This window comes from Manis pentadactyla, chromosome 15 (assembly GCF_030020395.1).
Source record: "Manis pentadactyla isolate mManPen7 chromosome 15, mManPen7.hap1, whole genome shotgun sequence".
Taxonomy (NCBI): Eukaryota; Metazoa; Chordata; class Mammalia; order Pholidota; family Manidae; genus Manis; species Manis pentadactyla.
Window position 1 is genome coordinate 53838917 of NC_080033.1, and position 24742 is coordinate 53863658.

The window sequence follows — 24742 nt, forward strand, 5'->3', positions numbered from 1 at the left end:
ATATTTGTGACTTTCCCAAATTGATTTCTGTTATAAATTTCCAATTCCATTCCATTATGGCCAAAGACCATACTTTGTATAATTTCACTCCTTTTTATACTTATTTAAGATTGTTTATCTTCCATATCATGTGGTATATTCTGGACATCCATGTGCACTTCAGAAGAATGCATTCTGCTGTTACTGAGTAGAGGGTTCTATTAATATCTGTTACCTTAACTTTATAGTCAAACTGAAGACAAATTGCAATGGTCAAGAACAGGTACTTAGAGCTCATAAAAGTCTAAAGTAAATCTTGCAACCACTATTCACTGTCTGGAGTCCTTCAACAAGTTCTGAACCTCCACATGGTCTGTAACATGGTGATTATGATGGTTTCTCCTCCAAAACGTCATTATGAGAATTAGCTGCAATAATGCCAGTAAATTTCCTGGCACCCAGGGATTGGTCAGTAAAAGTTAGCTGTTGTTAATGTTGTGATGATAATTATTCCCATGGTTAGCTAAAGGGAGAAGATGTGCATTAACATATTTACCAGGGAATGCAGTAATGCCACAGGTAGACAAGACCCCCTGACTCGAGGGCCACCAGAGGCTTCCTGGGAAGTGTGACATTTCCACAGGGCCCTGAGAAAGGCAGAAAGAAGACAGATGGGCAGGGCATGACTGGCCTAGTGAACAGCAGCACCAAGGCAGGCAAGGGCTTAAACACAAGTAATGGGAAAGGTGCCGCAGTTCCCTCGTCAGCGCAGCTCTGGCTGCCTTTGACATGCATGCTAAACTCAAGGTGCTGTAAAACTGAAAGTACCTCAATAAAGGATGAACAGATGGCTGCAGGTACAACAGAAAGGAGCTCTTTCACAAGGCAAGAGGCTACATTGCCCCCTCCCACCCCACCACTGTTCTCACCGGTCCTATTTGCCTTTATCACTGATTAGTTTATTTAGAGCCCAACTGCCTGAAGCTAAAGCTGTATAGGGGGCAGGGGGTTGGGTTGGGCAGGAAACATCCCGGAAAACGAAAAGCTCTCCTCAGTTCTGTGCTAAGCCAAGAACAGAGATTTCCTCAGCCCAGGGCTGCCATGGCATCCCTTGGGTCTGACTAGTGGCAAAGGAGTGCACGACAGAGCTAAGCTCTAGGGGAAGGGGCAGGAAGGTGCTGGGACCCCATATCCTTCAGCACTGCCCTGGGGAGTGGTGGACTCTTAGGTATGGTCTCCTGCCGCACCTTATCAACTCTGCTGCTGTGATCACCCTCAAACAGCACCCTAACCTCCCAGGTGAGGAAAATAAGGGGATCAGTATGAGAGGCACCTGCATATGCACCCACCTTCTGAGACAACCCCCCCCTCCAGCCTGCTCTGCACTGGGTTTGATGCTCAGCAGTTTCACAACCATGACACACCTGTGTCTTTGTTTCCTCCTCCTAAAAGTCTATGTGATGGTCATTCTTTTCCAGGATTTATATAATCCAGCTGAGGCTCAAAGAAGCGAGGTTACCTGCCTAGGGTCACAAGGTCATAAGTGAGAGAGCCTAAAGGTATGCCCCTATAGCGCTGTCCATACTTTTCACTTAGGGACATGGGCCACCAGGCTGCTCAATGGGTCTCCTGGAACACAGCAGGTGTGGCAAAGCAGAATCTCAGGAGCCATGTATAACCTGTTGGCCTCAGATCATAGGCCCCCCCTCAGAGTGATGGGGGAAATAAAGGGAAGGTTGCAGAGGTGGGAGGGAAAGGCCAGTGGCATGTGGAAAGAAAGTCTCACCAACAACCTCCAGGGAGCTGAGTAAGCAAAGCAGGGCCATCTTTAATGCCATATCAGGATGGGGATGGTGCCTTGTCTCTATCCCTCCAAGGGGAGAGCCCAGTCACCAAGAATCTAGCTCCATGGAGTCAGAGGAAAGACTCAGGCTTGGGTTTAAGGCTCCAATCCACGAGAGGGGACTGGCAAAACCAAGAAGGTAGGATCAACATTAATTTGGCATCTACTATTCGGCAGAAGCTCTCATACCTTTCATTTCCCTATAGCCCCTGCTGCAACCCAATAAGGGGTGATCTGCACCCCTATTTTATGTACGAAGGTGCTGCAGCTGTGATAAGCTAGTTGCCCAGAAGTTCCATGTCCCCTCCTTCTGTGGCACACTGGTGTATGATACTTCCCAGCACTGGACTTTCTGGCCACATGACAGCTCTGGCTGATGAAACTGGGCAAAAGGCATATAGTTCTCACACATACCCATGGTACCCTGTCTGGCGCCGCCAGCAGAGCTCAGGACATTTACAGGATTCCCAGCACCGTCGGTGATGAGTTGGTTCATTTTCACCTCCAACAGGTGTGACCCCCCTCAGCTCCCGGGAAGTTAGCAGGATGACTCAAACCCCAGCCACCTCCTGTGGCCCCACAGTTCAGCATCTCTGGAGGCACCAGCCTAAGAGATACTTGTCTTCCTGCCTGCCTGCCTGGACACCCACTACAGGGCAGTGACATTTCATTTTCCGCCGAGGCTCACAGCCAGCTGCACCTCTCCAGGCCCCAGAGACGTGCCAAAGCGGTGGAAAAAGCGACAGCTCCCTGCTCAGGACCCTGAAGGCCATTTCTGCCACCGGAGTCCCAAACAGGGGACACGCCTGGCTTCCTAAAGCCCTCCCTAGGTTATTTGTTGGAGGTGTTATTTCTCTCCCCCTCGTGTGTCTCTGTCTCCCTCCCTTGAGTATCTGTCTTTACCACTCACTCTCTAGAGGCATTTGTCTGCTGGGAAAATAGCAGCTGACAGCAAAGGTCACGGTGACCAGTTCTGACTCGCTGCATACAAATGTGCCGTTTAGCGGTGGGCCGGCAAAGAAGGACCGGCTCCTATTATTGATAAATCCTTGAAAAGACTCTAATGTATCTTCATTTCAGGGAAAACAACTGCCTTCAAGGTTGCACCAAGAAAATAACGCAGGCGGCCTGGTGACGGATTCGAGAAGCTGGCATTTTCCCCAAGATTAAAAGATAATAACACTTCTATTAGGATCACTCCGCCACGCTGTATTGATCTCATCAGGGAAGCTACTGCAGGTCTAATATGAACAGAGCACGTTCTGGAATTAATCACGGGGGGTTTTATTACGGTTCATAGGGCGTTTCGTTCAAGCTGCATCGTTTGCAATATTTATGGCCCCGCTCCCCGGCCATTATTAAGTGCGTGTGGGCCACATGGAGCTCGGCCTGCTGGGTTAGAACACAAAGTCATTCTTCAAAAGTAAATCTTATCTAAACTGTGCACACAAAGCCAATTATGTTTTGATTTACATTTTAATTCTGCCGCAGAGGCCCGTGCTGGAGTGGGAGGGGCCAGAGACGGAGATCCGGAAGGACCGGCTCCCACGCGGGCCATCCCACTGGGACGCAGCCGCGGCCAAGCGCCTTCCCTTCGCCGATCTTCAGCCTCTGGATCTGCAAAGCAAGGGTGGTAGGACCAACCTGATGGCGTGAGCATCAAAGGGACGATGCTGCGGAGCATCCGACGTCAGACCTCACTAGGAAGGAGCAGGCAAAAATCTGTAGCACTCTTCTTAAGGGGAGCAGCAGTGTTTCTTCTTTTTGGAGAGAACTTACCTAAAATTCCGTAGAGACCCATCTAGCCCAAGAAGTCCAATAAAAAAAGCTGAACGTCTTTGCGATCCCAAACTTAAGATAAACACGTGAATATGCTTCATGGCCCATGGACACCAGTTCCTATCCTAGTTCACCAGTTCCCACCATCACCCGTAGATCAGGGCCTGTATTTACCCCACAATGTGGGGCAAACCACCAGCTTCTGGATGAAGAAGGCTGTGTTGCACATCTCACTGAACTGTGGAAATGAAATAGGATTTGAAAGAGCTTGGTCCAGGACCCACACAGCAGTGCACTCAGAAACTCTGGGCTTTATCATGAGGAGGAGGGCGAGGAGGAGCAAACAGTAGTCAAAATACTAGTAATCACAGGAGGAGGATGGACTGGTAACCATGGTGGTAAAACTAGCAGTCACATAAGTAAGAAGAACCGCTAGTCCTAATGGTAGTAATAGCAGCAGTACCAGTACTGGCGGAGACAACAGGACTAACAGTGGTGGTGGTGAAGGTGGTAAAGAAGTGTCCCAGCCCCGGTTCTTACCACTTGTGTGATGCCGACCAAGTCCTTTTCGCCTCTCTGAGCCACAGACTCCCCATCTGTAAAATGGCCGTAAACGCCTCGAACTCTCATGCCCTCACCCCTATACAGTCAGATGTTGTGGCTGAAGCTCTGCCTGCTCACAGCAGGCTCAGAGAACGTGGGATTCCTTCCCCGTCAGCCTCCGCCTGTTTCTAATCCCTTGCTTACTCCCCACCCTGACCTTCTGTCTCTGGCACTTCACGACCACGTGTCTGGAACTTGTCTTTGTGAATTGTTATAATGGGAAGAGCACTAGACCAGGAGTCTGAGTGGGGTTTGGTGCCGGATCAGAGCCCTGATACTTGTACCTTCACCTCAGGGCTGATGGAAAGACGAAATAAGGAGATGCAGTAAGTGCCCCACACAGGTCTGGGCAACACAGGCACTCAGTCCCGGAGGCTGCGAGAGAAAGGCTCTTCACACTGCAGGCCTCAGTTTCCCCACCTACACAGTGGGAATCATATATGCTTTTTCTGTTTAACAGTGACCACCAAATTAAAGAATTTGTTACAGCACTTCTTGAGGACAGAGGGCTTCACAGTCTCCCCATTCACAGAGCTGATCTAATCCCTTGCATACAATAGGCATCCCATTAACCATTATTGCGTCATTCAGGCCATATAAGAATTTCTTTCCACAGCATCCCAATTAGGAGGTCATGTGATGTCTTCCCCATGAATATCTGTAACATCAAAGAGTTCATCTTCCCAAGATTTAGCCCATTTCTTTATTAAACAACTATATTTTCCTGATACGGAATTGAAATTTACATCTCTGTAACTGCTACCCTTTAATCCAGGCCAGGCCTTTGAAATTACATGAAACACTTTGATATGTTCCTCATTAGATTCCCTCTGTCTTCTTTTCCACTGGCTAGACAATACCTGTTTTTCAACTGTTATGCTCATGACACAGTTCATTCACTTACCGACCAGTTATGGGTGCGATTGAACAGGCTGCCCTGGAACCTGGAAACACAGCCATGGGTGACAGCAAGCCCTACTCGCAGAGCTCACGCCCCTGCTTATGAGTGAAGGGTCTTTAAGGACTTGGCCACCTTCTCAGCATAAATCCTGGCTTCCCCTTTTAAAGTCCAGGCCCTGGAGCTGAGCCCCAACTACAAGCACAGTCTGACCAGGGAGACACCCGGGCCTGGAGCCCAGCAACAGTATGTAGTAAATATCCGGGAAGGTGTGTTGAATGGATGTTCCCTAACTGGATATCACCTTCTTTCTTCTAAATGTAGATGGTCACAAATGTCCTGGACTTGTAGGGAAGGCCAAGGGAGCAGCTGACCTGGACTGGAGGCTGCAAGAGACAAATGTCCCACTGGGTCCCACAGAACAGAAGCCAGGAGTTTAAGCTTCTAGACCAGTGACTAAGCTGGACCTGGAAGTGGGCCAAGCCAGGACACAGGAGGGCAAGAGCAAGGCCTGCTGGCCAGAGAGGAGGCCGATGGGTGTCTGACCCCAGAAGGGCAGCTTGAGGCAGAAGGCCCTGGCAGGAGGCTGATGCCAGAACCCTAGGGTTGAGTAGCGGGTGGCATGCTCTTGGAGCAGCTGGGGACAGGGCCAAAGAGCTGGTAAGGAGAGAGCAGAGGGTGCAAATCAAGTGTCCAAGCTGGAGGGAGATGCTAAACCAGTAACTGGGATCCGGGTGGAATATGTAATGGATGCCCGTGTTGTGGTTACAACTACCACCTGTGCTTCCTGAAACAAATAAGGGAACAGGAAAGAAAAGAACAAGTGAGGGGAGGAGGAGGAGGAGGAGGAGGGAAGAGGGCAGAAGGGAGGGTGGGTGGGAGGGAGGGAGGTGAACGATGGCACAATGCAATGTTGAGCATCAACCTTGCAAACCCTTTAATAAACGTGTTGTATTGATTAAGTCATCTTTATCATAAAATAGATCTGCATTTCCCTCCAGCCCAGGCTCCCAGCTCTGCAGCTTGAGAAACACCTTGTAAATCCACAGCTCCTGTTGGCTTCCTAGGAAGCCCAGATAGCACTTCCCAGAGAACCTGTGTCTGGAAGACCAGCCACTTCCGGAGGTCCCGTGCTCTGGCCAGAACAGTCCCTCTGTGCAAGAAAAGTGTGCTCATCACATGTTCATTTTTTAGCTGAAAAAAACCACCATTTCAAAGTGCTTTCCTACTTTGAACTACATACAGCATTATGGATTTTGAAGAAGCACGCAGGAACACATCACTTAAACACCAAAACACTGGCCCCTCCCACCCTTCCATCAGACCGGGAAATAGCTGCCTAAGGGCCTGGAGACCAGAAGGGTTTTCCAACATATCATTAGAAGCACACAGGGGCTACCATTAAAGACCAGTCCATTTTCTGTGATGCTAAATCCAGAGGCTAATTTTCAAGGGTTTATAAAAAAATATTTTATTGATTCACAGGCTCTCATATTGGCTCAACTTTAGTATACTTTTACTAAAGCTCCTAATCTTCCCTATTAAAATCTAACACACACTTTAAATTGCATATGGATACATATTGAATATATACACATACATATGTGTATACATACATATAGATGTATGAATGAAATAAAGGTAGGCATTCTGTCTGCACACCCCTGTTGAGTTTGGAGTGCAGGCTGAATTCTGTGCATGGTGAATACGAAGAGAATGCTATTCCGTTGCAATGCAGCACAAATAGAGTGATGTGGTCTCACTGTTGGCTGTTTTGATTTACGAATTCATCCAGGGAAAACCCACAACATTAATTAATAGAGGTTAAACATAAATCCCCAGAGAAATGCAAATGATCAATCCACATAAGGAAAACTGCTCAATATTTTGGAAAATTAAAAAGATAACACCGAACTGGTAATGGTTGTCTTTTACTTTGGCAAAGACTAATAAAACAATAATAATACTCAAAGCTGGCAAGGCTGTGGTGAGACAATTCCTCTTACTCATTGATAAGGCAAATGTAAACAGGTACACACTGCAGCTGGGGTGGTCTACCAATAGCCTTGAACCCAGTTAGTGGCAGTAAAGAGAAGCTTTTGTCTTTGTAAAATTGCAGACAGTCTGGCAACTACCCAGGACCAGATGTTCCAACATGAGGCATGGGGAAGAAGAGAATCCGGGAATGAGAAGAAGTGGACCAATGGAAGAAGAGGACCTGACCAGTCAAGAGAAGAGACATTCCCACAAATGCTGCTGCCTAAGTTTTTTCAGTTGCCCCATAAAGAGGGATCAGAATGAAGACGAGAACCATCCTGTGGGTCACCCATCATGGCGGGCTTAGCATGACATAGAAACCCCTATCAACAGTGTGCCTTGGTGGGGATCCAGGCAGGCTCAGTCAGTCATGAGGTAAAGGAAAACCTTCGGGGAACACAGTAAAGCACCAAAGCAAGCTGGCCCCGTGGAGGGTGTGGGACTGAGTGGGGAGAACAGGATAGCACTGAAAGCTTCCAAGGGTGCCCAAGCCCACGGGGGCTTGCTGCCATCTGCGATGGCACTGTGCTGTGTGTGGACTTCTCGGAAGGCCAGCTAAAGCCTTTACAGCTGCCAGCCTGGCCCTCAGCCATGGTCACCGCCACCAAGGCCCGGCAATGTCTAGTATCTCAAGTGCCACCAGACTCACACTTTTCCCTCAGAAACCATTTTCTGCAAACCAGACACAAAGGCAATTTTGACAAGGGAAGACGTGTCAGGAGTGATTTCAAGGTGCCAAGCCACTCACATACCTGTGCAAGTCCCTGGTTCTGTCCTCTATGGGTTGTAAGGTTTTCTTATCTTCTCTTGATACTAAAAAAAAAAAAAAAAAAAAAAAAAAGCTCAGATTTTAAAAGCTCCCAATAATGGCTGAATAATATTCACACTTGACATGTACATTTTAAGAGTTTTCCAATATTATTTGGTCAGAGGCTATCCAGGGACTTCCTCCTTGAAGAAGCCATGTGCGTCCCCTCCATCCCTGGTCCTCCCCTCAGTGGTGTGCCAGGGCCAAAGGGGTGAAATAGAAAAGCTCACCTAAACAGAAATTAGCCATCCAAGAGCCTCAAGTTCCTGCAACTTATTTCTAGATTTCAAAGTGCTGAGATAGTGCTGAACCAATTTAATGTATTCATTCAACAAATATTTATTATGCTCTCACCAGGCACTGTTCTGGATGCTGGGGAGCAAGCAGGGAAGCAAAGAAAACACCCTCGCCTCACACAGATTCTGCACTTCAGTGAGAACATCAGAAAAGTGAAATACATCACACAGAAGTCAGGAATCAGGGCTTGCTTGTTTTCTAAACTCTTCATATCTCCTCACCCCCAGTGGGAGACACGAGACCATCACCTCCACTCAAGACCATCCACTTCACTCCAGGGCCTACAGTCACCGTGGGCTCAGTCAGACCCCAGAGAAAGCATTACGTCTGCACCCAGGGCCCTGCACCCAGGCAGCCTGATTTCTGTCTTACTCTGACATTGTAGGGTCTGGTAACAGGGTCCTGGCTTGGTAAGGGAATCTGGTAGTAAGACTGAGACACATGCCATAGACTTGGACCCAGAAGCCAAGCTAGAGCCACATTACCAGGCCCTGAAAGAAAAAAAAAAGCATCCTGAAAGAATGCAAAGAGTTTGGTCTCAGAAATACTGTACTGTGGGTGCTGGGCATGCAGGCTGGGGTGTCCACTGGGTTGTCAGGCAAGACCCCAGTTCTAAAGGTGAGGGCTTAATGTGGGGATGGGAGGGCCCAGCCACGTGGAGGTCTTTCTTGAAACCCAGAGATGAGATCAGTCAAGGAAGCAATGCAGAGAAAGAGAAGAGGACCAAAGATGTTCTGGGGAAACTGGGCTTTTAAGCAAGTGAAGGAAGGGGAAAGGTAAGAGCACAGATGCAGTGCACAACCCGATGGGCTCGTAAATGCCGCAGAAGGAAAAGCTAAGGGGAGAAGAAGGGAAGTGAAGAAACCCAGGTCAGGGGACTGAAATGGATCCATTAGGTTTGGCTACTTGGCCCCTTCTAAAGACTTTCAAGAAAGGTTCCAGCGGAGGGTCATGCTACGAGAGCAGAGGGGCCAAGATGCAAGTGTGCAAGTCCACTTGGTAGGTCTGGGGTAAGAAAGGAGCAGGGAGGCGGCCTGGGAGAATGGACATGAGGACAAGGTTAAGTGGGCTTCCGGGCTGAGACCTGGAACAAGCATGAGAGGAAAGACCGCCCATGATGGAGATGCCACAGAAGGCAGGCGCTGCCTGGCAGAAGAGCTCGGAAGATGTCAGCTACAAGTAACAAAATGTCCCACAAAAGTGGATGAAACAGAAGAGCCTTATTTTTTACACATAAAGTACAAGGTGTCAGCCCCATGTTTCAGGAAGCTACGGAAGCACTAGAACAAGAAGTATTTTTCATATATTCCAAATCTAGGTGACATCAAATGTACACAGTTGGCATGGGAACTGGAAAGCTTGAGGGACTTGATTTTCAAAATTCATTGTACAACTGTCTCTGCATTTTGCGTAGGTGTGGACGCTAGTGGTGATGCTTAGGCCAGTGCAGGGCCAAACACATACTTCTTAATGAGTTTCCTAATACTTTCTTCACTGGATTATCAGCGCTCGTGTTTTTGGACATCAAATGTATTTATGCAAATCATTTTTCCATCCAAACATAACCTGTAAGTGTTGCTAAGTGACAGCTTTACCACTGAAAGGCCCATTTTTTTGTGTGCAGGGGCATCTAGAGAACTGATGCGCCTGAGGTCCCATGTATATTCCCACTCTCCCCCTCCCCAGACAGCCCTGGCCACTGCCAAGGGGTCTCATTCCAATATCTGGGGCCAATAGCACTTTGCTTGAAGTGATGAATCACTCTCATTAAATTAGGGTTGGTCACCTTCATATCACTATTTATTTTGCCCTGTGTCTATCAAGTGTAGAACTTTATTGATTACTAATTTCAGTTAAAACAGGCCTCAAGCGCAACAGATTCTGGCTTACTCCACCAACCCTGCAGGACAGAAAGGGAACAAACGCGTGGAAGGCATGGGTGGGAACGACTTCCTAACAGTCAGAATGAAACCCCAGAATGGGACCCGTGATCTCGAGAGGAAGCGGTACCTCATTCCTAGATATGTCTGAACATTCGAATGTTTTCCTAGTGGGTCCTAAAACCCTTAGAGCCAAGGCAGATGCAAGGATTCAGAGGTAGCTCTTGTGTAAAGTTTATGTTCCCAGATGGCTTCGAGCAATCGCCATCCCTGGAAACCTTAGTCTACCTGACTCCAGGGCACTTGCCAGCCCTGACTTCTGTGGCCCGGCCAACCAGATCTCACTGTCCCATCCCCCACTGAGAACCACTGTCCAGGCATTGCACTGTGAAGTCACCACTTTTAAAGCTCCCCAGGCGATTCTGATGAACATGCAAGTTCAAACCACTTATCCTCAGGACAAATGAGAAACTCTACAGGCGGCGTTGTGGTCCCCGGTGACCTGGGACCTACCTGAGGGTTCCGTCTCATCTCCTGATGCTCTGCTGTTTTCAACTTCCAGCAGCACGAAACAGTTTGCAATTCTCCATGTATACCTGGTGGCCAGAGAGGAGGAAATCTGAGACTTGGCTTTGGATATGGGAGACGCTGGGACAAGGTAGGCTCCAGAACTTGCTTTCATGTGACTCCTCTAGATGTTAGGAAATAGGGGAGCTCAACAGGGCTCAGCCTGACTTCCTGGGTCTTCTCTGCCCAGTCAACAAAACGGTGTTACCCTGCAGCTTTTGCTTCCTTCCCTTGCATGTGTGCCTTGCACAGACCTCACGGGGCCCTTGTGGGGAAGGGGTAGCTGTGGGCCTGAGCCATCCACGGCATTCTTCAGTTCCCCGATCATTAGCCACTTTTGTGTTTGCCTCCCCCAGGAAGCTGAGCTCTTCAAGGCAGGCCCATATTATTCTGCTTTCTTTCTTTCCAGTTCTCAGCATGGTACTTAGCATATAGGAGGTGCTCAAAGAATTACTTATTCATAAGAAATTAATATATGAGGAGTGTACCTTCCCAGAGCCTGTGTGGGATGGAGGCAGGACAAAGGGAGGTATTTTTACTTTCCATGACAAATCTGAGAAATATGGGTTTTACTCCCCATTACATAGACTCATGGGCTCAGGGGGAAGGAATTTAACCACAACAGAACCCGGCAAAGGACTTCAAGGTCTCACAATGTTCCCTCCAGTTGGCTGCCTCCTCTCCGGGTGAGAACTGACTCAAACCCACATGTGCACATTGTAGGCCACACCAATGGGTATCATCATGACAATTATATTTGCAAGTTTCAGGATCAGTTGTGCAATTTCCCAAACTTCATTAAAGAAGTACTCTAGAAATCTGTTGATTTATGGGCCATTTGACTGTCTGAGATAGAATATAGAATGTTCCTGAGAGTGGGCCCAGGGTCCAACAGATCACTTTGTCCAGACAGCATCAGCCATCTGCTTGTGGGTAACTCCCATCATCCTTTTCTACACTATAGCATCCCTCTGGAACATCACCAGAATAGGATGTCACAACACCATCAACCAGGCCTTGAACAAATTCTGTCGGGAAGCTCCTAGTTTAGATCTAACCTTGTGTAACCTGGGCCTTCTTCTCCTACCCTCCCAGACCTGCCCCTTCATGCTCGACCTAAACCCACCCCTGGTACTTCCCAAACCAGATGAGAATGCACAATCCGAAGGGGAGAGTGACAGGCCACGTTGCCCAGGAAGGAAACACTGAGACGTTGAGTGTGTGTGCCAGATGTGTATTTAGAGCACCCTTCAGAGGAAAACCTGGGGAGGGAAAGGGAACAGTGGTAGGGAGCGTACGGACACATTCAGTTGTGCTGAAAACCCAACGGCACATTTGGCTGACCTCATGGGAAGCTCTGGAGTCAAACTGACCCTTCAGCACTGTTCCAAGGTGAGCGCAAGTACTTTATACTCCCATGTCAACTACGCAATATTAAACTGGCCACGCCAAGAAGGGACATGGTCCTAGGTCAGTGACTTTTTATGAATTAAAGAGGTTGACAGATATCAAGGTTGTCTGCCAACAGTCCTGCAGCAGCTGGAACAGCAAGTGTCCATGGAAGGGGGACTTGAGAAGCACATCATGTTATCTACCCTAGCATAGTAAAGAGTTTGTCTGTCTCCCTCAATGTGGGGAAACAGCACACCCTTCAAACCCTTCACCAACTCAGAGCAACCAACATACGAGCTGGCTGCCTACTATGGACTCCAAAAATAAACCCTGCCTTCCAAAAGCTACCTCCTAATTCTTACTTTGGTAAGTCAACTCCTACAATGGGATGCTGGCCTCTATTTCCCCATCCAGCCTTTCAAAGTTATTTGCTGAGACTAGAGTGGGTCCTGCATCTTCATCTGCTTGAGTGTCTTCCCAGTCCTTACTCAGGGATCCATCCTGTTTCCACTCTGCCACAAATAGGGAAAGCACAGAGGGCCAGGCCACAGCTCCTACCTGCCACTGGTTTCCACTTACTCCCTGTATTTAGCTTCTTTACAGTAGCAAGACCTGCTGGCCCCAAATGAAGCTCACTCCATCACAGTGACAAGGAACCCCTGACAGCCCGGGACAGCAGCAGGGCCAGGCGCCCAGTGCCCCCTCTGGCCACAACCCATTGCCCACCCAGCAGAAGCTCATTTTAGGTAACAACATACTTTCATTATGGATGAGGGTAAAGGGAAGTCTGCAAGAGATTTTGAGGGGTCTTTCAGTGACAGGCCTGCACAGTCGAAAATGAGTTACATTTATAATATTACACAGGCCAAGGACATTAATTAGTAACTGAGAAATGGGGGAAGGGGCATAACCACACATCTGTCAGCAACTGTCACTCTTTATCCATTTAGTTGTTCATTTGCCTATTCTGTCAGTAAGCACTAACTGATACTTACTTTGGGCCAAACTCTTACTGATACCTGGGGACGTGGAGATCAAGAGGCCTCAATGGAAAGCCATGTGCATTCTTTCCCCATGTTTCCACTACATCTCATAAAGGGCCACACTTTCACCCACTTTTCCCACATAGGGAAATGCCTTAGAACTCAGTCCTCTCTCCACCGTCTTACCTCTCCCCTTTCCTATGAAAGGAAAGATGTCTAATCCAACCAGTCAATTCAGGTTCCGTGATCTACATTTTCCCAGTGGACAGGGTTACAGTCCCAAAGACAGGCCCCTTCTTTTTTTTTTTTTTAGTATATAAAAAATAATGTTTATTCACAACAGCCCCAAACTGGAAACAATCCAGATGTCCTTCCATGGGTGAGCGGGTAAACAAACTGGAATACTAGTGACAAGTGAAAAGGAATGAACCTTTGATACACACAACAACCTGTGTGTATCTTCAGAGGATAATGTAGAGTAAAAATATTAACCCCAAAAGTTATGCAGTGTATGATTCTACTTATATAGCATTATTTTTTATTAAGGTATTATTGATAAACACTCTTATGAAGGTTTCACATAAAAAGACAATGTGGTTACTACATTCACCCATGTTATCATGTCCCCCACATACCCCACTGCAGTCACTGCCCATCAGTGTAGTAAGATGCCACAGAGTCACTACTTGTCTTCTCTGTGCTATGCTGTCTTCCCCGTGACCCCACACACACCATGTGCAGGCCCCTTCTTTCATTCCTCTTTGCCATCCAGGCTCTGGGACTATACATTCTCCTTCTCCTTCCTGCCTCTCTATTGTGAACCCAGCACACAAGGACCCTTCCCAGGGGACAAGCCCACCATTACTGACCCCTTTCTTCTCTACCCGCCCTGTTGACCTGTATGGTTGACACAAGCAGGCCTGCAGTCCTATTTCACAGGGTTGGGCGTTTGGAGTCTACTTTACAAGTTCTGCTGTCTTTTCTTATGGTTTGTTCAAGTTTACAGCTCCTGAAGTTTAGGGTAGCAAGTAGAAGATAGCACTTGGCCCCAGATCTGAGCCAAAAGTTCCTACACAGATTACTAGAGTCTCTAGGTTTGATGGTTATTGAATATTGTGGAACCATTATTAAAGTAGGTAAAGAGACCCCCAATCAGTTCTTCATGTATATATTCGTTAATAGTCTAACTCTGAGTGGGAAGGAGGATGCAGTACTTCTCTCCCTCCAAATCCCCAAGAAGATGTAGGCTCTATCACCCTAGAGTTTACAGTCTAGGAGGCTGAAATAAAGACATAAAAATACAGCAAAATACCTAACCTAGACTGAGGGAGCCATTGGTAAAGTTTTCATGGAAGCAGTTAATGCAGAAGACGGACCTGAATGGCGAATAAGGGGAATGATCTTGGAGCAAGAGTGGTGTTTTTGTTTCACTTAGCCCTTTTTCTGGTGTTTGAGGGATTTTGGTTTCTACCAGATTCTTTTGCCACTTCATATTCCTAATGATTACTATGGAAGAATAACTTTGTGTTGGCAGCACCCTCTAGTGCTCTACTGTCTGGAGCTGCCCAGCCCCTGGAGCGATGGCAGGGGTCACAGGCACATGGCATCAGTGCCTGCTGGGAGGAATTAGCTCTTTCCTGCTTCCCTGCCACAGTGCCTGCCTCTACTGCCAGGGCCAGTGGGGCAAGCATGCAGGGAGGAGCCTCTGAGTTACACCCCTGTAGCTGTCGTCGGCAGGGCCACCCTTCAGCTGGCCTGGCATGATGGTGGAGGCAGCAGGTTTGCAAACTGGTGCTGACCAGGAGGAAGCTGTGGCAGGCTGTGTATCGCAGTGAGAGGCCTTGGTGCTGCACTGTGAGCCAGGGGGATGGAGTGCCTGAAGGTCCTTAAAGTTTTCAACCTGCTGGGCTGAGTGTGCTGGGACGATTTTGTCCACCTGTCCTTTTTCCTGAGCAGCAAGTTCTGTGTAATCCTTGCCCCTCTGGCTGTTGGGAAATCTTTCAACATGCCCACCTTTCTTTTGTCCCAGAGCAGCCAGTTGTGGGCACCTGTTCTCCACAAGCAGCTGGAATCTCAGTCTCTCTGAGTATTCCACCTGTCTTTGCTTTCCAACCCCTCTAGTCTCCAGAGCACCATGTAATTTGGGTTCATGCTCCTGGACCAGGTCCCCAGGGCTGGGTGTTTAGCAGTCCTAGGCTTCTACTCCTTCCTCGCTCTGTTTCTCTTCCTCCCACCTGTGAGCTGGGGTTGGGGAAGGGCTTGGGTCCTGCTGAATCACAGCTTTGCTACTTTACCCTTTTGTGAGGTCTTCTCTTTTCACCAGATGTAAGCCATCTGGTGCAGTCTTCTTTCTGGTCACTCTTTCAGAATTAGTTGTATTTGCTGTATTTTCATGTTAGATATGGTTTTGGGAGGAGGTTTCTTCCTCACTTCTCACACCACCATCTTATTTAATCCTGGTCCTTTCCACTAGTTGAGAAATTAGACTTGGAAATTTCTAGATTCCTTCCAGCTCTACAAATCTTTGATCCATGACTGTGGCTGCTGCTGTGTTACCCATGATGGTCAGGTCGAGCATCATGATGTCCACCTTGGAGAACTGTATCTACCATATCCTTGGGCAGCCGCTGCAAGCATTAGCCAGGGCCATGGTGTGATCTGCATCTGTGCTGGAGAGGGTGGGTGCAGGAGAGGCCAGGAGTCTGGGTCAGTGGGTGGTTGGGATGCGGGGTCCAGGGTGGTGTTTAGGGTGCAGGTGCAGGGTTAAGGACCCACTCTGAAGTCTTTATCACAGTGTCTTGGCCTCTTAGTGTTCTTTTCCCTTGATGAGAGATGGTGGCCCTGGAATCTCTGTTACATAGTAGGCAGCAATAAATGTATGCTATTTGGGTGGCTATTTGATGATTGGTAGGTCAATTGATTTGTCAAGGATTCTGTCATGATCATGGGCCATATTTTCTCAATAAATTTAGACCTCTGTGTAGGCATCTCTTATGTATTAAAATGCTTTCACTCTGGGTAAAGGAAACGTGGATCTGGGCACCATGTGTCCTAATCTCTGTTTGTGGTAGGCAGAATAATGGCTCTCCCAGAACAATGGTCATCTGGCTTCAGAACATCTGCCATAGATGTCCGTGTCTCAAGTCCTGGAATATGTGAATTTGTTAAGTTATACAGCAAAGGGGTTATTTAGGTTGCAGGTGGAATTAGATTGCTACTAATAACTGAACTGCAAGTAGGCATATTATCCTGGATTATCCAGAAGAGCCCAGTGTAATCAAAGAATCCCTTATAAGTGGAAGGAGGAGGCAGAAAGGAGAATCAAGGGGAGGCACAATGATGGAAGAGTGGTCAGGGCGATGTGTCGCTGCTGGCTTGGAAGATGGAGGAGAGGACCATGAGCCAAGGAATGTGGGCAGTCTTTAGAAGCTGGAAAAGGTAGGGAAACAGATTCTCCCCCAGAGCCTCCAGGGGGGGTGCAGCCCTGCTGACATCTCGATTTTAGCCCACTGAGACTGTGTCAGACTTCTCTCTAACAGACTGAACTCTAAGTTTGTTGTTTCAAGTGACAAAGTTTGTGGCAACTTGTTAGAGCAATAGAAAACTTACATACTGTTCTAAACAGACCTCTTCCATCCGCTGCCCCCATGCCCTAGCCCTACTTCCTATGTGCCAGGGAGGGACAACCTTGGTTCCTGACATACGGGAATTTTCCTGATTCAATGACCTGGGTCTCTGACATTCCAGGAGAATCCATAATATTAATGCATTTGGTAAATTTTATTGAAGGTACATTCTGTGCAGACACTATGCTAAGAGCTATGTGATTATACAGGATTAAATATGGTGACGCTTGCTCAGTCTATAGGATAGACGTGGTTCTATGGGTGAGGTGACACACCTAAAGCAGGTTCATAAGAGGGGTGACTGTTCCTAACAGGGATCTGCTGGAACTCTGTCGGTGACTAGAATCTCATCATCTTCCTAAACTACTAGTTCCATGAGAATTTTTCACCTGGCTATGAGTTGGTACAATCTGTTACCTTAAGGGCATGTTCCTCCTCTCTGGTCTCCTTGGGACAAATCTCTGCAAAAAGTGGGAACTGGCAGAGTTAAATTTAGAAGGTAGATCATTCTTGGAGGAGAAAAGGCATGAGAAGTCATGACGGCAGCACTCCACCACTCTGCACCCAAGATGCACTCTTATAAAACCTAACATGCTAGGTGACAGGGAATCTTGAGAACACAAAACATAGATCACAAGTGGGAGAAAGCAAGGCAATAATGTCAGAGTGGGCACAATTGAGACTCTGGAGAACCCACTGGGCAATAGGGAGCCATGACAGATTCTTGAGAAGAGGAGGACAGAGCGAGGCTGGAGTGTGCAGGGATGAGTGTGCTGCTGTGGGTGGGGCAGAGGCAACAGGGAAGGGAAGCCTTGAGCAATTGTCAGTTTCAGTTCTGAAGCTGGATTGTCGACTTCCTACCAATCCCAATGTACTGAGTCAGACAGATCCGATGTTGTTTTTTCATTAACATTGACAATATTGTGAACTCTGTTCACACAATCTCCATTAAAACCATAGAGGGTGAGGCACTGACTTTTTAAACTAAAAAAAATCCCTGAAAACTCTCAAAACTTTCCTATCATCCAAAGCTCATCAGATCAGACCCATCAAATACTGCTCTTCAAGGTAAAAAACGAGTGCATAAACACGGAGCAATTTTCACTTCTATTCTCTATTAATTGCCTGACATATTAATGATATTTTAACAAATAATCTGTGACATTCTTGCAGCCTAGCTTCAAAATGTAGGTCCCGGTCTATAAATTGAAGAGTAATAACTGTAACAGCTATGTCGCTCTTTGCATTTTTCATGGCATTTTCACATGCATATGTCATCGGACTTCAGAAGCACTGTGTGGAGTTGGCCTAATAGAGACTGAGAGAGGTTGAAAGCCAGGAGTCAACCGCAGGCAGCGTCACTCAAAACACTTTGCTCTTTCCACAGAAGCATAGTGCTTCTTATGTTTGAACTAATGGCGCGACACGTGTGAGAAGAAACATGACACAAAGCCAGATGACATAATATCCAGGCTGAAACAACCGGCAGAGCCGAGGCCGCATGCTCACTCCCACAGAGCCAGCGCCAGGATGGGCCCCATCAGACCCGATGACCTTATTCCAGGCCCAGAAATGTTAAACTGGAAGCTGCCAGCAGAGAACAGGCCTGGGTCATCTGGAAAATGTGACTGGTATGAAAAATGCAATTTCGGTTTCCTAAATTGTAAGGTGTCACGGATGATTTCACACCTGGTTCCATCCCAGCCCAGAGGGTTATTGTGTAAACGCTGAGCTAAGCAGATCCCACCCCACGCCCTGACCAGACCCGTTCCATTCCAGCAAAACCGGGGGAAAGAGGGAGGCTAGAACTTTGTTGGGAGGAAATAAGGGAGTAAGCTCTGAAACGAGCTCTTTAAAACTCTCCCTTTGTTCCGATCAAAATGTCCACATCTATCAGCTGGGTGAAACGGACTCACAGCCCCCGGCTGCAGTGACCTTTGCCATCAGCATGAAGGTGGACCCCACCATGCAGATACAAAAATGCACCCCAATGGCCACTGTTATGCGACCAGTACACCTTCTCACCTGCCAGTTAAAAAGCTATGGGATCTGAGAGAGGAGAACCAACAGGTTTGGATGCAGCCACGTACCAGGCACTGTGCTGGGCTCTTAACAATATTTTCTTACTGATTTCTCATAAACTCTATGCCAAGCTGAAAATATATATTAAAAAACTGAGGATCCAAGAGTGAAATTAATTCTCCCCCATGGTCACAGAGCCCTTCTATCACTTACAGGTTTTAAAGAGCTCATTTGCAACATCCAAAGTATGTCAATGGGGCCCCTGCTACCTGGGTAGCACACAGCTAGGATGAAATCCAAGGCCACCTTTCTTCGAACCCATGTTCCAGAATTTATTGAAGACTCCAGTAAATAGCTGCCAAATAAATAAGGGAATACAGGTATTTCTACCACACGATGCTACCTTCCAAATTACGGGATAACAGAGACAAAAAGGATTTAACTTAGAATGAGGAAAAAAAAATAACTAGGGTAATTGGACAAGGCTGGTGAACACCCAGCATTCACAGCCTCACTCACCTGGAGCCGGACTGCACTGGGAGGGTCCTTCTGAGGAAAGCGAGCACAGGATGTGAAATGTGTCCGGGGTGCTGACACCTCTTGGCAACACAGCCCCAGGGAGACTCTATGTCTTGGCCTGCCAGGGAGTGTGGTGAAGAGCACATGCATGCCCACGCTCCCAGGCCTGTGCACAGCCCCCTGCTCAGGAGTGCCTTCATAGGGGGAGACCCTCCCTCCCACGACAGCAGCAGCGACATTTCCAGGCTGATTCCCCGCGCTCCACTCCTCACCACCGAGGGCAGTGACTTCAATCCAAGGCCAGGCTGGCCCCCGGTTACCAGACACAGAGCCTCTGCCTCAGGAACCTCAGTGTCCACAGCGGGGTGGCAAAGATGCCCAGCAGGAAGCCTGTCAGCCTTTTGAAGCCCAGAGCTGACTCGGCCAATATGAGTGGTGGTGGAGCAAACTGATGCTGTGGTTATCAGTTCGGTGCAGGTCAATGTTTTGCAGAAGACTCGGTCTCTGTTTTATCATTTTCCTCTCCACCCACCCACTGCCATCGTCCTGAGGGGCATTAACACACACAGAGTTGACTCAGCCAACTGTCATGAGAAGCAGTTGAGAGTGGGAAAGATCACTTACCTTCCCACCCCAGCCTGGGACAAGGACTGGTTGTGGCTCCTTGATGAGGCTGTTTCTTCCCTCTATGCCTCAGTTTTTCATCTGTAAAAAAAAAAAAGGATGGTTATGAGTTTTGGTGAGAAAATCCATAGAAAGCACTTCGCACTGTGCTCTGCAGCATAATGTCAGTGACCATTTCCACCTCCACATCCATTGCCACACTGAATCTTATGACCACCCAGAAAGTTTCTGGCTTGCAATCCTAAAATCTAACATCTGGCCACAGCCTATTTCTTAGCTGCCATCTCTCATCTGACCTTACCCTATGTCCAGTTCCTTGAGTTGCTTTTCTCTGCACATTGGGTCCCTGTCCAAGCCCTCTCTTCATCCCACCGCTCCAGTCCTCTGCGGTAATCATTCTCTGGATCCTTGCTCTACAGCTCTCCACTTCCCATGAGCACCCAACCATGGGTCAAACCAGTCACCTGCCCCTGCTGCTGCCCCGTGAGCCCTCCTCATGCTGGAGGTAGTGACCCAGCCATGCCCCATCCTGGACCCTTTCCCAGCTGTGCCATAAACACACCTTGGTCCTCAAGCAGCTCTCCCCCGCTGCCCTAAGTGGACCTGCCCCACTGTCCTCCAGTCCCGGCCCCAGGTTCACAGCAGATCACCTTGCTTCCTAGCTCCACGTGGTAATGGTGAGGTTAGGTGTAAACTGTCTCCAGATTTTGTTTCATCACCTGCAAGTTTAGAAACCTCCACGTCTCCTTACCACATCCTTGTCCTGGGAAGATGTGTCTCCTTCCACCTTCCTCGGCAGCAGGCACTCCTCAGGAGTCTTGCCCAACAGCTACCACTTCTGTGCTCTGTACTGCCACGCTTCCCCTTGCCATATAAATATGCTCACACTTCCCATACCTTAAATAGAAAAGGAAACTCTCCCTCGACCTTTTCTCTCTCTCCAGGCCCTTTGTTCAAGGAGTCGTCTGCACGCCTGCCTCTGCTCCTTTCCCTCCACTGGCCGTGCAGGCTTCCCAGGGAACCACCCTGAGAAAATCAGTAACAAGTGTGGAGCTGTGCTTGCCTCCATTCTCTTCCTCAATTCTCCCATCCAATAATTCAAGTTTTAGCAGCTCTGACTCTACCTGCTTAATAACTTTAAAATCTGTCCCATCTCTCCATTCAACTAGCACTGATGTGTTCCGGCCTTCCAGACTCGCCGAGGGACATCTAATTCACACCCCCAATCCGGCCTCTACGTCATGCCAAAGAGGGAAAGTAGGAATGTTACTCTCCTGGCTTAGCATCGTAAAATGGTCCCCCCTGCGCCGTGGGACAGAATCCACTGTCCTCCTCACGGCACACAAGGAAGGCCTTTTACGATCTGGCAGTAGTGAGTCCTGCCACCGTAAGGGCTGACTGAAGCACGGTGTGAGAATCTACCTGGTCATGAGCCTCCCTCGGTCAGGGCACATATCCATTTCCCTCTTTGGTAAAAGGCATTTGGTAGAAAATAAAAGTTGATCAAAACTTTCAGTGGGATTCATAAAATGCGACCCAAATTGGAATATTTTTATAGCTTAATGGAAGTAGGAACACATTTCATATGGTTATTTCTTGAGACAGTTCTCCTACTGCAGAAGGCACCACTCATCCGAGAAGATGCTGAGAGAAGCAACTTCCACATGGCCCAGATGTCATCTCGTGTGATATTTGCAAGTCCAGAACCAAAGGGTCCCTCCCCCCACCCCACCCACAGCGAACCCGGCTGCTCCACCCTTAGCCCTCGTGCTCCAGCTTGCCAGCCCACACCTGGGAGGCAGTCATTATTATGCTCCCTTCCAGATGAGGACCTGAAATTCCATAATGGAAGGCGATTTTCTTTAGATTCCATGTCCAGTGTCCCCAGCAGAGCTGGAAGCAAAACCTGGTCTCTTGCCACTGTGGTGCAGGGTGTCTGCCCACAGGCGCGGGGAGTCCACACGGCCCAGTGTGAGGAGCCCCTGAGTTTCTGGGCTACATGTGTGTTAGCACAGAGGCTGTGACAGAGCCAAAGGCCTAGGGTCACAGGCACCCACACAGATACAAGAGGAAGAGGAGATGAGGCTGAAAAAAGGAGTAGGCACAGGATGCACCGGCCACAGGGAGCCCAGGAGGAGGCAGGAAGCAGGACATGCTGAGCCCCCAAGCTTGGCCTCTCAGGAAGCTTGAAGACTGCACTCCCTGCTCTGACTTGAGAAGCACTGAGTGTCCCTCTGAGTCACAAGGCATTTCCACCAGAGCCTTGGGTACAGCCCTGGAATACCACGCAGAGGCAGAGGACCACTCTGTTTGAATTCTTTTGTCCCACCAGCCTTCTACTGAGCCAGTTAATGATTCTGTACCACTTCGGGCCTCTGGCAGCCCAGCCAGCTTCACGCTAATGGCTCCTGCCATCCAGTCCCCATACACAGTGCCACTGACATTGTAGGCACAGCCTGCGACCCAGCAGAGGTCTGCCTCCCTCGCACACTCACACACAGGTACACACACACATTTTCAGTGGAAATTCATAAAATGTGGTCCAAATTGGAATATTTCTATAGCTTAAGGGAAATAGGAAATTTCCTATGGTTCTCCTACTGCAGAAGCCACCTTACCACTCAACCAAGAAGATACTGAGAGAAGCAACTTCCATGTGACCCAGATGTTGACTGTGAGACCATGGCTGGGGGAAAGCACGTTGTGCAATTGTGTGTGTGTGTGCATGCACATGTGTGTGCATGCATGCATGTTTGCACATGTGTGTGCAGGGGATAGGGGTGGGAGGGCTTCAAGTGTAACCTGGGTGGTTGGAATCATCCTAACTGAGGAAATGACATCAGAGTACAGGCTTGAACATGGTGGGGTTGTGAGTCTCAAGGATAACCAAGGGAAGACCATTCCAGGCAGTGGGAGGAGCTGGTGCAAAGGCCCTGAGGTGAGAACACACTTGGTGTATTGGAGAAACAGCATGGAGGCCAGTGTGGGCCAAAGCAAGCAAGAGGGAACAGAGTAGGAGATGCCATCACAGAAGGTTAGGGGGCCAGGTCATGCTCCTCTGTTATTCCCCACTCTGCACCTGAGGAGCCTTTTCTCTGACACATCACTGTCACAACTCCCCGAGCAGGCTGGTGACCTCATGCCCCAGCACCTGTTCCTATGTTCTGATGCCACGTTCGGCTGACACCTCCTGCCTCGGCAGAGCTGATCATCCCATTCCCTGTGCTCCCATTTTCCTTGACTATAAAGCTATTACAGCCCTAGACACACTGCAGTGCAGTGACCCAACACCCCGTCTCTGTCACCACCGGACTGGGCTCCTCCTGTCTCCCCATCTGGCTGGAAGGAGAACAGGCAGAAGGACCGGAGAGGGAAGCTGGAAGTACCACTGTACCTGAAAATGGACAGTATCCTGGCCAAACACACACTGAGCCTCTTTGAGTTTCCTTGTCTGTAAAATGAATGTAACAGTCTTGCTCTACCTTCCTTCCAGAGTTATTCTGTGGGTCAAAAAATGGAGTGGGGCTTATGGAGTGAGGCTGACGAGTGCAAAGGGTGGTCACAACTGGTCCTGTTTTATGACCTAGAAAACCCTTTATGCTGTACAGATAGATGCCTCTGGTCCCAATCATGTCCCAGTTGTGTGCCCTTGGTCCCAGTAGTGGCAAGGCTGGAATAAGGATTATCTCATGTCACACGTGGTTTGTTCACAAAATGGAACCAGGAAAGCCTGCCTCTCTGTGGAGAAGAGGCGCCTGGGTGATGAGTCAGGAGGGTCCCTCGGTGGACACATTCACATTTGGGCCCAGCCAGGAGGGGCAGTACCTGACTGTCTGAGCCATGCCTGTTGTGGGAATGCCAACTGCCCTCCCCTAACCCATCGCCACCCCCAGAAATTGTCAAAAAGGCATCGTGATAGATAGAGCTCCTGCATGCCACAAGGTAAGTGCTTAAATCTTTTATAAGACAGTCAATGGCCTTTATAAACCCTCAGACAAGAATTACACTGTGTCTGAGATGGGGCTGAAAGTCAATGGGAAATTGATTCTGTCTAGCTGGTGCTGTTTCAAGGAGGCAGCTTGCTGGGCGCCTTCAGGACCAAACGTGCCATCTCCCCTGTGCTCCAGGGCCTGGTGTGCCATGTGCTAAGAATGCTGAGATACCCGAGCCCATTTCTGGGCAGAGGCCCTGGGCGGCTGAGGGTCCCACCACAGGAAGACCCTGGGGGGCATCGACCAGCACCAGGGAGGGTTATGAAGTATGTTTACCTTCCCAGGAACTGATGCCAGGACCAATCTGATGTCATCACCTGCACCCCAGGTGGGGAAGCCAGAAAATGATAAACGGTCATTGATCTGGAGGCAACCATCAGAGGCCAGACACACCTTCAATTACTCTCCTTTGCTAATGACCCCATTAGCCACTGGATCAAACACAGTTAGAGGGTGTGATATGCTTTGGTTATTTCTCTGCCAATACCCATCGGCCTGATACATAACTGTCCACCACGGATGCCAAAGTGGGGAACAAAGACCCCCTGTTTGGGATTTTGGGAGTCCAAGGATCATGGCATGCCTACTCTCCCTGAAGCCCAGGCCTGGTCACGCCGGGGATGGCTCTGAATCAGAGGCGAGTGGATGCACTTCAGCAGCTAAATCAAACAGCCCCCATCCCGGGAGGCAGTGGGGACAATGGAAAAAGCATCCACTCTGAAGTTAGGCAAACCTGGGGTCTGAAACCGGGCTCTGCAATTTCCTGAGTAACCTCACAGAAATCCTTCACCTGCCTGGGGGTCAGCTGCTTCAGATGTAACTTGGGGATGATAATAATTCTGTCTCATGGACTACGATGAGGATGAAATGTGACAGCACATGCCACATGCAGG

General features: G+C 48.6%; 1 long non-coding RNA gene across 3 annotated transcripts in view; it reads right to left on the minus strand.

Moving 5' to 3' along the window:
• Nucleotides 1-24742, minus strand: part of LOC118918772 (uncharacterized) — a 478090-nt gene that overhangs the window by 268454 nt on the left and 184894 nt on the right. For 2 of the 3 annotated variants that reach the window (XR_008994007.1, XR_008994006.1), the window contains exons 2-3: nucleotides 19858-19938; nucleotides 10634-10720 (exon numbers count right to left, since the gene is read on the minus strand). This is a non-coding gene — a long non-coding RNA (uncharacterized LOC118918772). Of the gene's footprint in view, nucleotides 1-7891; nucleotides 7953-10633; nucleotides 10721-19857; nucleotides 19939-24742 lie in introns of all 3 variants that reach the window. The other variant, XR_008994008.1, reaches the window with a different exon arrangement.